The sequence below is a fragment of the Protopterus annectens genome, chromosome 5.part0, assembly GCF_019279795.1.
Source record: "Protopterus annectens isolate FY-2018-M chromosome 5.part0, PAN1.0, whole genome shotgun sequence".
Classification (NCBI taxonomy): domain Eukaryota; kingdom Metazoa; phylum Chordata; order Ceratodontiformes; family Protopteridae; genus Protopterus; species Protopterus annectens.
The window spans coordinates 267,562,494-267,580,664 of NC_056735.1; positions in this window are offsets into that span (position 1 = coordinate 267,562,494).

Sequence of the window (18,171 nt, forward strand, 5' to 3'; positions counted from 1 at the left end):
ACTAAACAAACAACTCAGAGAACAAAAAAGTCTACCAAAGCCAAATTTGAGGTATGTTTGGCCTCCCAGCCCAAGGGCAACCACAAAGCATTCTTTAGCTATGTCTGCAACCTCAAAAGCAATACACAATTGTGTGCAGAGCTCATTGTAAATGGAGCCACCTATATTGAGCCAGAAGATATAGCAAACCTCTTGGGTGATAAATTCAGCTTCAGCTTTACTCCTCTCTCCCCCTCAACCTTCTCTCAGGAAATATCATAAAATATAACTCCTCCCTTCTATCACTAGAGAACAGGTCCTTAATGCTCTCTCTAAGACCAAGAACACTGCATTAGTGGGCCCAGACAATATCCCAGGATGCCTTCTAAATAGCATGAAACATGACCTATTAGGGCTTCTGGAATTACTATTTAACTGTAGCCTCCAAACAGTATCTGTGCCTCATGAATGGAGAAATGCAACAGTCATCCCTCTGCATAAAGGTGGGCCATCTACAGACCCTGGAAACTGCAGACCTATAAGTCTCACTAGTCTTATATGTAAAGCCATGGAAAGAATTATCATGGAGATGATCAACAGAGATATAGCAAACCTCCAGACACTGGACCCAACCCAGTTTGTTTTTGTCAAGGGCAGATCATGTCTACTTAACCTGGTAGACTTCTTTGAGAAGGTCATGAAAGCAATGGATGAGGGTAAAATCATTCACACTGTCTACTTTGACCTGGCCAAGACATTTGACACAATACCACAGTCAGGCATTGTTGACAAACTCAGGAGGTTAGGTACAAACCCATATGTCACCCGGTGGATAGCCAACTGGTTCACAGACAGGACCCAGGAAGTTAGAATTGGGGAGTCCACCTCTGCAAGGAGGCCAGTAAAAAGTGGAGTCCCTCAGGGATCAGTCCTTGGACAGCTCCTTTTTGACATTTACTTCTCAGAAGTCAAGGCCAATGTCAGTGGTCTCTAGCTGACTAAATTTGCAGATGATTGCAAATTAGGAGCTGTCATTAAATCTCACACTGACACAAATGTTCTCCAGGAGGGGCTGACACAGATAGACAACTGGTGTCAGAGTCATGGTCTAAAACTAAATGCCAAGAAATGCATAATAGTATCCTTTTGGAAGTCATCCATTCCTGGTAACTATCATATTGACAACACACCCCTTAGAGTTGACCCAGTAGTCAGTTACTTAGGGACACACATAGATAGTAATCTAGCCTTTGATCATCACGTATCTACAGTGGTGAGGAAATCATTCTATGTTGCTCAACTTATAAACAACGGTATGGCATCTAAGTCCAAGGAAGTCATTGTTCCACTGTATTCAGCATTCAAAAGACCTATCATTGAGTACAATGCCCCCTTTGGTATGTACCTAACTAGGCATATCGAACAACTGGAATATCCACTGAGATTCCTCACTAAAAGAATACAGGGTAAGTAATATGTCCTATGCAGACTGCCTCAAGGCCCTATCCCTGTATTCTGTCTCCTACAGGCTTTTGAGGGAATATCTATGCCTGGCATAAAGGGCATTGTCAGACCCCACTCTGATGAACCTCCTGCATATCCACAAAACAAACAGCACCAGAATTACCCATTCTAAAGACTTAAACCTTGCCTGTGATATAAATAGAACCTGCTGGAGAGAGAGATAGGTATGCATCCCAGAGACTACCCTGTCTATGGAACAAGCTACCCATCCATGTGAAGCAGAGTTCCTCCCTAAATCAATTCAAGTGCAACTTGGACAATTGAATGGGAAACCAGAAATTCATCTCTGGTTTGGCACCTATGTCTCTAATGGACACAGGTAACCTGTAAATGGTTCATCTCCCAGGTCCTTGCTTACACTTATTAAGGGTATCAGAACTGTCAGAGATTTGGGATGCATGGCTAGGCTTAAAAAGGCCCTAGTGGTCGTTAGCCTAGTAAACACGTATGAACCTATAAAACCCAACCATGTCCCTATTCAAACATAATTTAGATTAATGGATGAGAAATACAAAATTAATCCCAGGACTGACCCCTAGCCTCTTAATGGGCAGAGGCAATGCTTAAATGCTCTACCTTACAGTAGAGCCCCGGATACATTGAAGGTTTAACCTTAATAATTAATCCTTTCCAAATGAAAATTATTTGAATAAAAGTAAAGCAAGGATAGTTAAACTCCTTTGGGATAACATAGCTAGGTGACAAACAGATAACATGGTTAGGCTTAAAAGGTTGTGCCAGTGATCATAGCCTAATATTCTCCTATGAACCTATGAATCTAAACAAATCGAAAAAAAGCTAAAAGGGAGAAGGGAAGGATGAGGTTACTGTCGCTTGTTTAAATGTTAATAGCATCAGGTCACAGAGAAGAATGTTATTTTGTCCATGGGTGGCTTCTTTTTCTTTCTTTTCATGTGTTGGCTGTATTAAATATTAGATGTACTTTATCAGAACATTTTCAGGAATTGGAAGTTATTATGTGACATAAAATCATATCGACCAAATGGGAGGAAAAGTGCTCAGGGGTTGTTCATTTTGAAAATGTGCCAAGTGCATGAATTTTCGATATGATTGTGATGTAGCCGGTGAGATGTTTCGTTTTAGATGCACTGAATAAAGGGGAAAGAGTGAGATTTGTATACATTTATGCGTGCTCATCCCCTGTAGGTAAGAAAGCATCGTTGGATAGCTTTAAAGTGTTTTTGCTGGTTAATATGTACATCATCTGTCTAGGGCAGCACAGTAGCACAGCAGGTGCATTGTCACTTCACAACAGTATGCCCTCCCTATGTTTGCATAGGTTTCCTCTGGGTACTCCGGCTTCCTCCCACTTTCCAAAGACATGCAAGAGGTGGACTGGACACTTTAAATTCATCATAGGTGTGATGTGTGTGTGAGGGTGTGGAGCGAATGAACTACCATGGCAGGGCTAGCCATCCTGCAGTGTAAGCCTTGACTCGTTGAAGTGCTACCCTGACCCCTGTGCAAATATGGGGAAAAGGGGTTGTGGATGGATGGATGGATGGATGGACATTATCTGAATGCTGGAGTTCAATATAAACTTGCAACATCTGTGGCAGAAAACGTTAAAGGGTAGGCTGATATTTTTAAGTCTGGATGGTATTGTTTGGGTAAAAAGAGAATTTATATATATATAATCAAGGAAGTATTGCAGCTGACGTCAGTTATATGGTACATATTAGTACAATGAAAAAACACAAAGGTGGGTTATTAATGCTCTGTTTTCTAATTATATTGTTATCTGAAATGAATCTGTGAGGTAAGGGACAGAGACTGAGTGGACATATAATGAAGCACTTCTGCTTTCATCAAGAAGTGACTGTTTTTTTTTGGAGGGGGGCTGTGAATCTGGGATTGAGACAATCTTGAAAATGTAATAGATAGTGGTATGCATGGAAAATAAAATTTTTGTGTGTGCAATGTATTAAGTGGGTTTAACCACCAGACAAGAAGGAACAGATATGGGGACATGTACCCTTAATGCTTAGAAGTGTTTAAATATCGAATGCAAGAAGGTGTTATTGAAGGAGGTGCAAGGATTGATTGCTTTGGGCCACAGTGACTCTTAGTTACTTATGAAAATGTTATAGTTAAGTGTCACATCTGCAATGCAAAGCTTGTTACTGCAGTAGGTTTATGATGTGAAAGGCAATGATGTGAGTGAAGATGTTCTTCATATTTCACTGTTGCAGTCATTATATTCGGGTAATCTGCTGGCAGGTTGCCCTCAGTTGGCCTGAATAACAAAGTCTTAAGTCCTACGTCGGTTGCTGTTCCTTCTTCCATGACGTCAGGTCATCAGGGTTATAAAACATGCAGCTGACACCATTACATCAGTCTTTCTTGCCGCGTGGTGCCCGAAGCAGAAGCAGTTCCCAAGTGTTGGTCGGCCGACTCCTGAGATTTTCGTTTTCGAGTTTCAGAACCAAAGTCTTCAACTAAAAGCTAAGTACCCCATTGGGAAAACTTTTTCTTGCTCCTTACCGATGTCAGTAAAAGTTAATAATTGCATTACTTGTGGGAAGCACATACCTCATAAGGATTTTCATTTGTACTGTATTCCTTGCCTAGGCCCTGACCACAACGTACCTTGCTGTTGGTTTTGTGCTAAATTTAATCAATGCACTATTAAGCGTTGGTATATTTTTGCTTCTAAATATTTTGGCTCACGATTTAATTATCCAGAAATGTCATTGGTTAGCAATCCAACTACTGGAAGACCTAAAAAATGCAAAGAAAAAGACAGAGACAGGCCGTCACGTCCAAGTTTGCCTGTACTCAGTGAGGTGCTTTCGCAGCCCCTGATACCCACCACTTCTGATTCGCAGGCCTCTACTGAGACCCATTCGGAGACAAGTATGCTGCAAGATGCTTCAATTATGGAACCCGTGGATGTCTCTACCTTAGATGGTTCTGGAGCCGCTGTGCAAGCACTGGCTTCTGAGGGTGTTTTCAGGCCTACAGATTTGTATATTAGACCGACGCCATCTTAAAAACTGAGGCCAAAATCTAAATCTATGTCTAAAAAAACTATGCCTGGGCCACATGTACAGGCTCCTATGCCTAAAAAACAAATGATCAAAATGGCTGAAGATTTAATTACTCTGATCAGGGGTAGCCAACCCCCTCCTTCTAAAAGGCCTAGGCAAGACATTGATTATGAATCTTCTGAACAGGATTCTATTTCTTCTGACTCTTCTAATGAACAGCATTTCTCTATACCTACTTATGAGGACTCTGATGCAGAAGATTTCATTCCTTCTGCTTCTCCCCATGAGGATTTTTCTTTTGGGGAAACTTTACATACCTTAAGGGAACATTTCCACTGGGAAAGTCAGGATTTCTCTGAATCTAAAAAGAGACTTAGGGATTTTTTTCTTCTTCCTTGGCATAGGCCTTTGGCTATACCTCCTGTTCTAGACATTGTTGATGATGTTTTTTCAGAATCTAGTATGGCTCCTGATTCTCTGCCTCTGGCTCCTTGTAGCCAGACAGATACGACAGGGTTCCTGACTCCCACAAATTCCTTTTCAAAAATCCAATTGCAGATCCTGAAACCATTTCTCAGGGTCCCAAGGGCATTAAGGCCTCTACTGCTAAAAATCCTAACCCCTTCTGATAGAGATTCCAGGGCGCTGGATAGACGGGGTAAGAAAGTTTACACTTCTGCAACCTTGGCAATCGGGGCTTTAAACTGTCAATTTCATATGCTTAAATATCAACAACATATCATGGGACTGCTTAAACAGAAAAGGATGTTCATTTCCGACAGTGTGGAAAATAAAGATTTACAGGATTTATTGCATTCAGCTGAACAAGTTGGAAAACATACTTTGCAATGTGGTTTTGATTCTTTGGAGGCCTCTTGTAACTGGGTCTGTGCTAAGAAGGCATGCTTGGCTCAAAGAGCAAACTCTGCCTGATCATGTTAAAGCAAAATTGTTGGATGCTGCTTTACAACAGGACCGTCTCTTTGGTAATAAGGCTGAAGAATTTTTAAAAAAGATAGAAGATAAAGCTAAATCTATGCAAACTGTGAAAGATTTCTTACAAGTGAAACCTCCAAGATTTAGTAGGTACTGGCCTACTAAGAACTGGTCCTTTCAGTTCCTTCGAGAGCCACTCAAGTCAAACCCAGACATTCCAAAGACTCCAGGTTTCAGTCACAAGGGACTTATAGAACAAAACAATGGGGTGCCTCCACCTCCAAATCTGGAAACAACAAGGCACCTCCCTATGGTAAACAGTCTCAATGACTTCACTCTACAATTACCAAGCACTTACCTGTTAGCTGTCCCTTTGGGGGGGAAAACTGGCACTTCATGCAAAAAACTGGCAACTTATAACCCAGGACAAATGGGTTTTAAATATAGTATCCCAGGGATACAAATTCCATTTCCACACATTGCCAATCCCAAACGGATGGTCAGACCTGCCCCCAAATCAGTGGGCAGAGGTCCAGAAACAAGTGAGGGCTATTCAGCCAGTACCAGAAGAGGAAAAGGGACAAGGTTTCTATTCAAGACTTTTCCTGGTACCCAGAAAAGACAAATCATGGCATCCAATTCTGGACTTATCTACTCTAAACACATTTCTGGACATTCCAAAATTCAAGATGCTGACTCTTCAACAGTTACTTCCTATGCTAGGCAAAGATGCCTGTTTGGTAACTCTAGACTTAAAAGAGGCTTACCTGCATATCCTAATCAGGGAATCTTGCAGAAGATACCCCCACTTCAAAGCAGGCTACTTGCATTACCAGTGCTTTGCACTGCCCTTTGGCTTATCTACTGCACCCAGGGTCTTCACAAAGTACCTGGCTCCAGTAATTGCATTTTGCAGGCAAAGAAATATTCAAATATATCCATACCTGGACGATTGTCTAATTCAGGCAGAAAACAAGGACATTCTTCTAAAGCATCTGGCGCTTGTAAAAAGGGTTCTAACTTGTCTAAGGTACACCATAAATGAAAATAATTCACAACTGGTACCCTCTCAAAAAATTACATTCCTGGGTGCAAGCTTCAATACAACTGCCCAAATGGCTTACCTTACACCAGAAAAGCAAATTAATTTGGTAACTTACTTCAAACAGGTGGCCACAAAAACCCTGCTATCTGCAAGACAAATTCTGCAAGCCTTGGGATTCATGGTCTCATGCATTCTTCTAATTCCATATACAAGACTGCATATGATGAAACTTTAGTGGTACTTAAAAAGTTTATGGAGTCAACATTGTCACAGCCTGGAAACAATGATTCCTATCATACCTTGCCTGGAACTAGAGTTCCTATGGTGCCAGAGGCCTGCCACCAAAACAAGGGACTGCCATTCACTCCACTCCTTGCTGCCCAAACCCAAACAACAGACGCATCAGACTATGCTTGGGGGGTTCATCTGGCAGGGAAGCGCATTCAGGGCAAATGGAGCACAAATCAAATGCACCTTCATTTCAATCAGAAAGAGATGCTAGCTGTAAATGCACTGACAGCCTTCAAGGACTACCTTCATCCAGGACAATTACTGATAAAGACAGACAAAACCATAATTATGTGGTACATAAACAAGCAGGGGCCTCCAGGTTGAATCCCTCCGATACAGGTTTCATGGAAGAGCTTGATAGCCTAAAATTGAAATTGTTGGATAGAGGATATAGGCAAGAGGAGATAGATGAACATTTGGCACTAGCAGCTAGCCTTAGAGAAGATGTAGCTGCACCATATTTTGGACCAAGTTTGAACTTAAACAGAGATGAGCTACCTCATAGACCACCTCTTGTAAAAGTCCCCATTTTTTACACTAGTGATAGAGTAGAATTAAACAATATAATTTCTAAGAATTGGTCCATTCTACAGGTTGACAGGGAAATAAGTGAGATTGTAGGTGATCATCCACATTTTTTATATCGTAATAAAATGAACCTTAAAAGGATGCTCTGTTACCCTAGGGATAAGCATGTATTTTCTGATGATGAATATACCAGACCATGTGGGCATTGCAATTTTTGCATGTATATAGATAACAGTAAGAGCTTTTTTCAGCCTGACCTACGTAGAGAGTTTAGAACTTTAGCCAAAGCTGACTGTTTGACATCTCATCTTGTTTACTTGGCTGTATGTCAGAAATGCTCTTCTTTCTATGTTGGAAAAACCAATAGACCTTTCAGGGATAGAATACGTGAGCATATATATCATATCAGGAAACATTTGGAACATAATGTCTTAGCTAAGCATATTATGCAACATGATGAAAGCCACACCTTCCTTTTTAGAGCCCTAGAAGTTATTCCACCTAGTATACGAAAAGGGGATATTAGGAACCATACTGAGTTCAGGGAAAATAAATGGATTATTATATTAAGGGCTGACAGAGGAACAGGACTTAATGAGAGGGCATCCATCAAATCCTCATTAAGGAAACGTCACAATGTCATATAACATTAGATACTGCTAAGGAGATGGCTATAGATATATTGCCCACATACCATCATCCTTCACTATATATTCCACTTAGTTCATAGATAGTCACTCTCTGAATTTTACATATATATATCATTTGCACATGGAATTTTGGGAGTCATCTATTGTGTCCATTATTTAGTTATATGAATGTGGTTCTTTGGATATACCGATATTTATACATATAGTGAATAACATCTACATACAGAAGTTAGCTTCATATGCACTATGTGACTTAGTTATGATGCTATATCTATTAACACCAATATGGACCTAGTAACAATAGGGCATATATATATATATATATATATATATATATATATATATATATATATATATATATATATTTATATATTTTTTTTTTTATATTTATATTGTCTTTTATATTTGTTTACTTTTAATAATTTTATGTGCCTCAAGGCGATTTATTTAGGAAACTAAGGGTACACATGTAAAAACTCTCCAGTTGAAGTTTCTAATACACGATGTTCCTTTAAGGCAATAACTGATGTAGAAGCTCGATTGGCTATTAACGTTTTGAATTTTTGTATAAATGTCTTGAGGGAATGATATTTATTTATGGATTTGATGAAGCTATAAGCGAAAGCGCACTCATCCGTTTTCTTTGTTTTTATTGAAGAATAAACCAGAGTTGAACATTATATATTTCCGTTTTTGCTCCGTTTTTACCATTGTTGATATTTTAGTTTTTACAGAAGTGTAGTCATGGAGCATTCACTTGGTTGGCTAGCAGTGAACCTCTTGTTTTTGATTATCAGATTTTACAATACTTAACTGAGATGCTTCACAAGGGCCTTCCCTTTTCTTCCATAAAAATCCATGCCTCAGCCATTTCAGCTCATTACAATACAGAACCTCCCCTCTTCTCTCATCCTCTGCTAAAGCAGTATCTCAGAGGGGCCAAAAACTTAAGACCACCCAGGAGAGCTCCAACCCCTGCCTGGGACCTCAATTTTGTATTGGAAAAACTCACTCTCCCTCCTTTCGATCCAGCTGCTACTGCAGACTTAAGATTTCTCTCCTGGAAAACAGCTTTCCTTTTAGCAGTCACTTCAGCTAAAAGGATTTCTGAATTACAGGCTCTTATGGCAGTGGAGCCTTTCATTATTTTTCATGCAGACAGGGTGTCTCTCAAGACCAATCCATCCTTCATGCCTAAGGTGGCTCTTAATCAGACCATTTATTTGCCAACTTTCTTTCCCAATCCACAGAACTAGGGGGAGCAGATTCTGCATTCATTGGATGTACGCAGACAACTTAGATTTTACTTAAATAGGACAAAATCTATAAGAAAATCAGAATAACTACTGGTGGCATTTGCTGCAGGGGCAGAGGGAAAGGCTATTTCAAAGCAGACTATTTCCAAATGGATAAGCCATTGCATTTGTTTCTGCTATATGCACCATGGTAAAACTATCCCCCAGGGGATCAGCTCTAATTCAACCAGGGCTGCATCTACTTCTACAGCCTTAGAGGTGTTCCTACCAGAGACATTCTAGAAGCTGCTACCTGGGGCTCAGTTCATACGTTCACTAAACATTATCATTTACCTTTCTTCTCTAAATCCAGAGCTGGCTTTGCCACCGCTGTCCTGCAGGGTCTTATAGCTGGTCCTAATGCTGTATAAATCCATCCGCCCAACCATAGCTTTGGGAATCTCCCCAAATGTAATGACTGCAACAGTGAAACACGAAGAACATAGTACAGCTGTGTACACTTACCATAAATGTAGATGTTCGAGTGTATTCACTGTTGCAGTACTAGTTACCCTTCCTTCAGCCCCCTGTTTTTCTCTTACTATACCTCTACTTTCTTTTACTATGCTTAAAAGCCTTTTTGGTGTATTTGCTTCTGTTTGGAGGTATATTTTTTGTGTTTTTTATTTTTATTTTATATATATATATATATATATATATATATATATATATATATTTTTTTTTTTTTTGCTTTCCATTTGGGGGGCACCTGACATCTGCGGCAAGAAAAACTGATGTAATGGCATCGGCTGCATGTTTTATACCCCTGATGACCTGACGTCATGGAAGAAGGGACAGCAACCAACGCAGGACCCAAGACTTTGTTAATCAGGCCGACTGAGGGCAACCTGCCAGCAGATTATCCAAATGTGATGACTGCAACAGTGAATACACTCGAACATCTACATTTATGGTAAGTGTACACAACTGTACTTTTTGCTTCCAGTTAGGGAAAACATAAATACAATTCAGAAAGGGTGTAAGAATTTAAAGGTGTTAAGCAGTGATATTAGAAACAGATTTGACATTGTTAGTCTGTGAGGTTCTGGGAGTTGTGGAGTGACTATGGGTTTGGGGATGTATTTACTCATTTTTTTTAAAAAAAGACAGACGAGGTTACTTGCCTGGTGCTGTTAATGAGCCATTTGTTTGAAAGGGAAGAAAGAGCATGTGTAATTCACATTGAATCAAGCCTGTTGATTCATTCCTCAGTTGTTTGATTTACTGATGAATGGGGCCATGCTTCAGGTGACAGAGACAATGGATAATGGGAAATGTATGTTAGTGAAAGCTGTTTGCATTGCTATTATGTTTTCTGATGCTGACACAATTTAGGCTACGCAAAATGTGGCTTGGATGGAAGCAGGGATTGCTATGATACTGAATCAGGTAATACGGCCTTTGTTTAAATAAAGATAAATGCAAACATTTTGGAATAGTATGCACTGTTAGAGGCATTTCTTAAGCTCTATTCAAAATCATAGATTGCATTTAAAGTTTCATTCCATAATAAGGTTTATTTATTTAATACATTAATCTTAGGCTTGTTTATTTGCTAGGCAGGGGGTTACAGTTTACATATTAGCTTGTTTTTTTTACTTTATTGGTGGGATCTTGACTAAACCCAGTTAAATGAGAATTATTTATAATGATTTTAAAGTGTGTCTTTGATGTTTAATCTTATTGTATATCTTATTTCCCTGTATTTGCAATTTATAATGCTTACTTTCTGCTTAGTAAAGTTTTGACAGTGAAATATGCTGATTTAGGGTGTCTGTTTCAAAAGGGAAAAGAAAGCTGTTAACAACATTTGCTTTCTTTTACAAGATAGGAAAATGAAAGAATGGAAGGTGGATGTGCACACTCTGTGGAGATAGGAGATAGGAGAGGATTATAACACAGTGTTGTTATTTTGATGCATGAGCCAATGTGGTTCTGCAGAAGAGGGTCTATATTTACAGAGATAAGGCCAAGTATAAACATATTGAAGAATGGAAAGATTTTTTGTGGAGACTACATTAAGCCAAACTTGTGAAAAATTAAATTAAATGCAAATGAAAACAGAAACAGTCTGAGGATATGCAACAGAATAGGTTATCGGACATTTGTTTTTGTATTGAAAATGTATAGCTGTCTTCTGGGATATGTCCCTAAGAATCATAAAGGATTGCAGTTATGCAGAATTTCTAACTCAGAATGTTTCTACATTGTGTAAGTCTTTCTTATTCAAGGACCCCCTATCTGATTGTATTTTCTCCTCAGGGTCCATAGCAGCCCTGTTGGGGAAACTGCATAGTAATATGGCAGCTTGGGAGAGCGGCTAATGCTAATTCGCCATTTGCTCTCCTCCGGAAATGGTGGCAGCTCCTGATTAATTCTGCAGAATGATTTAGAGAATAATCTGCCAGGATAATTGTTTTAAGTGAATTCTGTATTTTGACAGTGTTCACCCAATGATTTCACTGAGTGTAGTCACAGCTCATATCACAACGTCCAGTAAGTATGACAGTGCTGTATATGTGTGGATTTACTTTAGAAGCTCAAACTTTCAAAACTTCAAACTTCATATGGTCGAGACCATAGCATCAAAGTTTTGAAAGTTTGAAACTTCAATAAAAAAAATGAAAACAATTTTTTTTTTACATTTATGTGGGGGGGGGGGTCCCCCTTACACCTCACACCCCCTGCTAATTAAATATACCAACTCTGAGATCGCACTACAGTGAAGAGAACAATACATTTCCTGCTCCACACTGTACGCTGATCTCCATTTAAACCTTTCCAAGTTTCAAAACTTCAATCTTATGGTCTCGACCATATGAAGTTCGAAGTTTTAAAACTTAGATCTTCCAAAGTAGACCCATATGTGTGTGTGTGTATGTAATTATGTGTGCACTCACATGCACGTGTGTAGGGGTTAAATATGCTATTGCGATGTGTAGGCTGACGGAAGAACACCCACGTAGTCATATCCGACAGTGCAGTGCTCCATCCATTAACATGGTAATTAGCCCCTACCAAGGACCCACATAGTCATATCCGACAGTGCAGTGCTCCATCCATTAACATGGTAATTAGCCACTACCAAGGACCCACATAGTCATATCTGACAGTGCAGTGCTCCATCCATTAACATGGTAATTAGCCACTACCAAGGACCCACATAGTCATTTCTGACAGTGCAGTGCTCCATCCATTAACATGGTAATTAGCCACTACTACGGTGCTTCTCTGTGTGGCTTTACACTGTCTTTGATTCAGACATTCTCTCCATTATGCTTATTGAGCAACCTGAATTGACAATTAATGTGGGCAGAGAGAATTTCTTTGAATACTGACCAAGATTTGACAGTTTTTATTTTTTTCAGGATGTGCCTTTAGGGTGGAGGATTGGCATTTTAGGTTTAGGGAGTGACTGGGGACTTTATAAAACTTGTGGGAGTTCAAGCACTTGCTTTTTCAAACAAGTTACAACAAGTGTGTCATGAGCTGTTATCACGTGAGCTCCTGTAGTAGATGTTCTGTCTCTAGCATCCTACTTATGTATATGTTCTACATGATTCTGAACATTATAATGTGTATCTGACACATTCCTTATGCAATACTGTTCATTTGAGACCTGTTCAATAACAGCGGTACTAAAAAGATTAGTATTCTGTCTTAAATCTTGACTTGTAATAAAATATATTTTATTATCAAACTAAACAAGGAAGGTAAAACTCAGAAGTACTCTTCATCATGTGGCAGTGAACTTAGCAATGTTAGTTTAAGAAAATAACTGTATTTCCACTAACTCTTGAGATGCAATATACAACATACGTAGTCAAGACAGTAAAGCAGTCAAGGGGATGGTATAGAGAATGACATCAACACAAATTTTCCCTAATAATGGGAGGTTATCAGCTCGGTAACGGTGGTGCAGTGGTTAGCATTGCCGCCTCCCAGCAAGAGGTTCTCTGGATCTATCCTCGGCAGGGGTGCCTTCTGTGCGGAGTCTGCATGTCCTCTCTGTGGTCATGTGGGTTTCCTCCAGGTGTTCCGGTTTCCTCCCACATCCCAAAGACATGCTGTAGGTGGATTGGACACTCTAAATTGGCCCTAGGCATGAGTGCATGCATGTGTGTTCCTTCTGTGGAAGGTTGGGTGCTGGGCTGGCAACTTGACACAGTAAAACTCCACTGCCAATCATGAGCGGACAGGTGAACCGCTGTGGCGACCTCTAACTGGGAAAAGCCGAAAGAAGAAGATCAGCTACATCTTAAATGGGCATTACAGCTAGCCATTCCTCCTATTATCAATTAGGTTGCCAACCATCTTGGATTTTCCAGAAGACTCCTGTTTTTCAGTCTTGTGCCCTGTGTCAGTAAAAAGTCCCAGATTTGAGGTTTGGCAGAGAATCGTCCCAATTTTAAATTTTATTATTGGTACCGGGCATAGTTTACTTGCTGCACTGCCAATCATGCCAGTGAAGCTCTCTGAATTGTGCAGAATGCTCTGCATTTACATAGCCAAGAGTCATTTTTCCAATTTTCTGCATTGAGCAGTGGTGGTTCAGCTTTGCATTTTTGATTGGGTCATATACCGCAAATACAACCAATTGGCATTGCAGTATATGAGCAAATCTGATAACTTCTAATGCAAAATGAGTCAATGAAAACATACACAAAAGTCATCCAATGGTGTGCTGCTGCAGTTTTTGTGTCACTGCAATACTTTGAATATGGGAAACCATTTGCTGGATAATCTTGGTGGCTTTGTTGTTGCATTTGGATTTATTTATTTATTTTATTATTTGTTTTATTCATGATCCTGCCTGCCTTCTCTACAGCACAGGTGGTGTGGACTTGGAGCTGAAGTGATGAGTGACAATGACTGGCACCTTTATAACAAGATAAATACAAACTAGTGAAAAAGAAAGGTAAGCTATTTAATGTTAACACTTGCTGAAAATGCCTAAAATAATTGGATACTTAATTTTTTTACATATCCATGCTAAATAATCCTGAATCATATCAATTTATCAAAATCATAGCTCTCAACTAATCAGGGACTAATCTCACCAGAGTCAGGGACAAATCCAGAAATAATAGGGACACGTTTAAAATATTAGTACTATTAACATGAGACATTGACTGAGTAAGAATATGTGAACTATTATTCATTTTCTGAAGTAAAAGAAGCCTATAACTCTAATTATTTATTAAGTGTACTGCGGTGGTGGTGCTGCGGTAGCGTTGTCGCCTCACAGTTAGACGTTGCCCGTTCGATTCTCAGTTAGAGCATCTTCTGTGTGGCGACATGTGTGAATGGGCGTTCCTTCGTTGAAGGTTGTGCATTAGGCCCGGCAAGCCAGCACGTCAAAATCTACTGCGAATCATTAGCGGACCGGAGTTCCGTTGTGGTGACCCCTAACCGGGAAAATCCGAAAGAAACAATTTATTAAGTGTAGCTCAGAAACTTTTCTTCAGAACTTAATTAGTTTTAGGAGGGATTAAGAGTGACAGAGCTAAGATTTGAGATAAATCAAGGAGAGCTGAGAGTTATGATCAAAATGACTTTGGATAACTATTAAGTAATGCATTTTCACCATCCTGCAAGTTGTTAATTAGTTGCAGTTGCTGGTAAGCTGTTAGTAAGTGTTCCACATTTTGGAGATGGAAGGTTGAGAGCTAGAGCTGGTTTCTTCACTTAATTAGGAGAGGTACATTTTATAGCTCCTACTGCCAAGTAGGAGTAGAGCTCATTTGTTATTAACTTAATAAAGTTATTTAGGATTTATATAATTGTTTATTATTTACTTATTTACTGACATTTGATTGTTGGGAAAGTCTGACTGGGTAGGTTGTGTCCAGACCAGTCATTTGTGTAACTGAATACTTTACAGGTTTAGTTCATAAAGGAGAGGATGTGGAGGATTTGGAAAAACTGATACATGCATTTTGTTTTATTTAAATAGCTGATTAATGTAATTTACTCTTTTTTTCTGATAAGTGGAAGTATTTCTGTGTTAGAGGTTGCAATGTATGAATTGTTTCTGCAGATATAACTAATGTTATTTATTGACATTTGATTAATGAAAAAGTCAGACAGATTGGATACTCTGACTGTATGTAAACTGGTTACTTATTGTAGAACAAAAGTGATTTTTATGCTGATTACTGCTCAGCAAATTTAAGTTGATGCAAGACTGTTGTGGACTATGGTTTTAATTTCGAGTTAGATGCAGTTTCTTTAATATGAATGATCAGCAATGCCATTCTAGAGTCTCATACTTATTGTGCAGCAAATGTAGGTTGATAAAACACATGTTCTTGTAACTTTTGTAATGAATTACAGTGCAGTCAGTAATTGTACTCCAGTCTCAGTGATGGCCAAGTAGAGAGGTTTGTGCTTATTTAGGGAGTGTAAATTGATGCAAAACCTGTGAAGTGTTCAGTTCTGGCTAAAGGACCATTTCAGCCATGCCACACAGAAATGGTACATTTTTGCACAGTGCAAAAATAGGGTGTTCCACATTTTGACTATTTGTCACACACTGCTAGGGTCTATATTTCACAAATGCCCCTTAAGAGGTTGAAACCTATGCTGCCCATCCAAAACATGCTGTAAATACCAGTAATTCATTATTTGATTGGTTGTACTTAAAAGTTACACTTTTTTTTGTTTTTGTTGAATAACAACATTAAAGATTTTGTTACCATTTCTGCTGTATACTGTTTTAATCTTAATTGTTTATTTTCATGATACTGAGCATATTTCATTGAGTGTTGCATTCTTAATGGATATGAGCAAAGGCATTGCAAGTATGGACAGTGATTCAGACCAGGATTGCATGGCCATGCCACCCAAGAAGGTAAGGGCCTAGAAAGCTAAAAAGAGAATATCATGATTTCATCACGAATGACAAACTGATTTTGCATGGTGTTAAGTAGTCTGGGAAAATGTGTTCGCTGCTCACTGCACAGTTTATAAAAAGAGCATATCAGTGGCATAGGGTGGAAAAAGCGACTTGCTAACTCAAGCCATTCGCAGACTCACATAAAAGCACAGCATTCCATGAAATTGGCTGCCATTGACAGTTCGCGAGGATCTATCATGCTGTTTACCATCATATTTCTTACAATATTGCATACTGTGGTGCTAAGCTCAATCACCAGCTGTGTCCAGACTCGGCCACTTGCAAGAAGATGACCTGTGGCTGTACTAAGGCAGAGATGCTGGTGACCAGTGTCCTTGCTCCAAAGTCAGTTGAATCAATTGTTAAGGACTTGGCTAACAACACATTGAGATTTTCTGTGTCGACAGATGCATCAAATGTTTCCTATATGTGTCCAGTATTTTAGTGCAGAAACTGGCTTTAACAAGAAACTTCTTGACTTTGTTGAGCTCAACAATGAACATTCTACTTCTGTAGCGAACATGATATTTCAGGTCCTGGCTGACAACCTTCTTGACATTGTGCACATATCGTATTCAGCCTATAATACCAGTGTCAATTACAAGCACAAGCAGTGAGTCTTCACAGAGTTGCTGAAAAGAAATGACAGAATCATCAAAACAAACTGCAATTCACACGTGATTCACAATGTACAGAAGAAGGTAGTTAATGAACTGGACTTTGATGTTGAAACAATGGTGATGTCTGTTTATAGTCACTTTAGCATATCAGTGAATTACAGAATGGACCTCCAAACGTTTTTTTTAATTTGTGTGCTTGGATTGTCATGAAATGTAAAGACATATACCAACCAGATGGCTATTTCTGGGTCCCACTGTCAATAGGTTATTGGAATCTTGGGCTGCGATCATTTCATATTTTGTTTCTCTAGGTAGTGAATGCCCTAAGAGAGTTCATGCAAATCTGGGCATAGAAGAAGACACACATGATCGTGAATCGGTGAAGACTAACATCAAGAAACCTTAATTATGCTTTGTGTAAAATATCTGCAGTGTTTTTGAATTATCTGTTCATAAAGTGGAAAGGGAAGATTTTATATTCATTGAGCTGTTTCTAGTAATGCAAGACATGAGAAAAAAAATTGAATCACTCATGGCAGACAAGTTTTTTGGATCCAAAACACGTTCTTGAAAATGAAGATATGCAGCCATTTCAGGTGTCTATCTGCTCTTGAAAAAGATTTAACATACCTGAACAAGTGGTTTAATTTCTCAGTCAGAAGATGATATCACTTTTACACTAAGTCACTTGTCGCTCAGCAGACCACCAGAATTTAAACATGGAAAAACTGCATGCGCTGCCATGGGCTTATTGCAGGAAGTTGACTTGGATGCATTGTACAATGAATTCTACATGGCTAAAGAAAGCTTGCCATGCATTGTTGCTGATTCGACTCTGCCATCACCATGTGACAAATGGCAGACATTTTTCAATGCGGTCTGTATTGCTGAAGCATTTCCAATTAACTTGCTTAATGTTGTGTCAGCGGTGTTGTCATTGCCCGGGAGCAATGCCTTTCCAGAAAGAGTTTTCTCACTGATGAATGCCAAGTGGAGTTTGGAATGAAATAGAGCCACCGTTGCTTTGATGAAAGCTGAACTGCAGGTTTTCCTGAACTACAAAGTGACCTGCAGTAAGTTTTATAAATTTGTTTTGCATGATGACAAGCTGCTATTATCAGCAGGTAGCAGAGAGAAATATTATTGGCTAAAGCACCCGATGACTTTGGGTAAAATCATACCAAAGAAATAGACTAAGGCTTACCTAATGCTTTTAGGCCTAGTATTATTTTTTCACCTGTAGTTCTGTTTGTGGCTCCCTGCATGTTGTTGTTGTTCTTTCGGATTTTCCCAGTTAGGGGTCGCCACAGCGGAACTCCGGTCTGCTAATGATTGGCAGGTTTTTTATGGTGTCGAGTTGCCAGCCCAGTGCCCAACCTTCAACGAAGGCATGC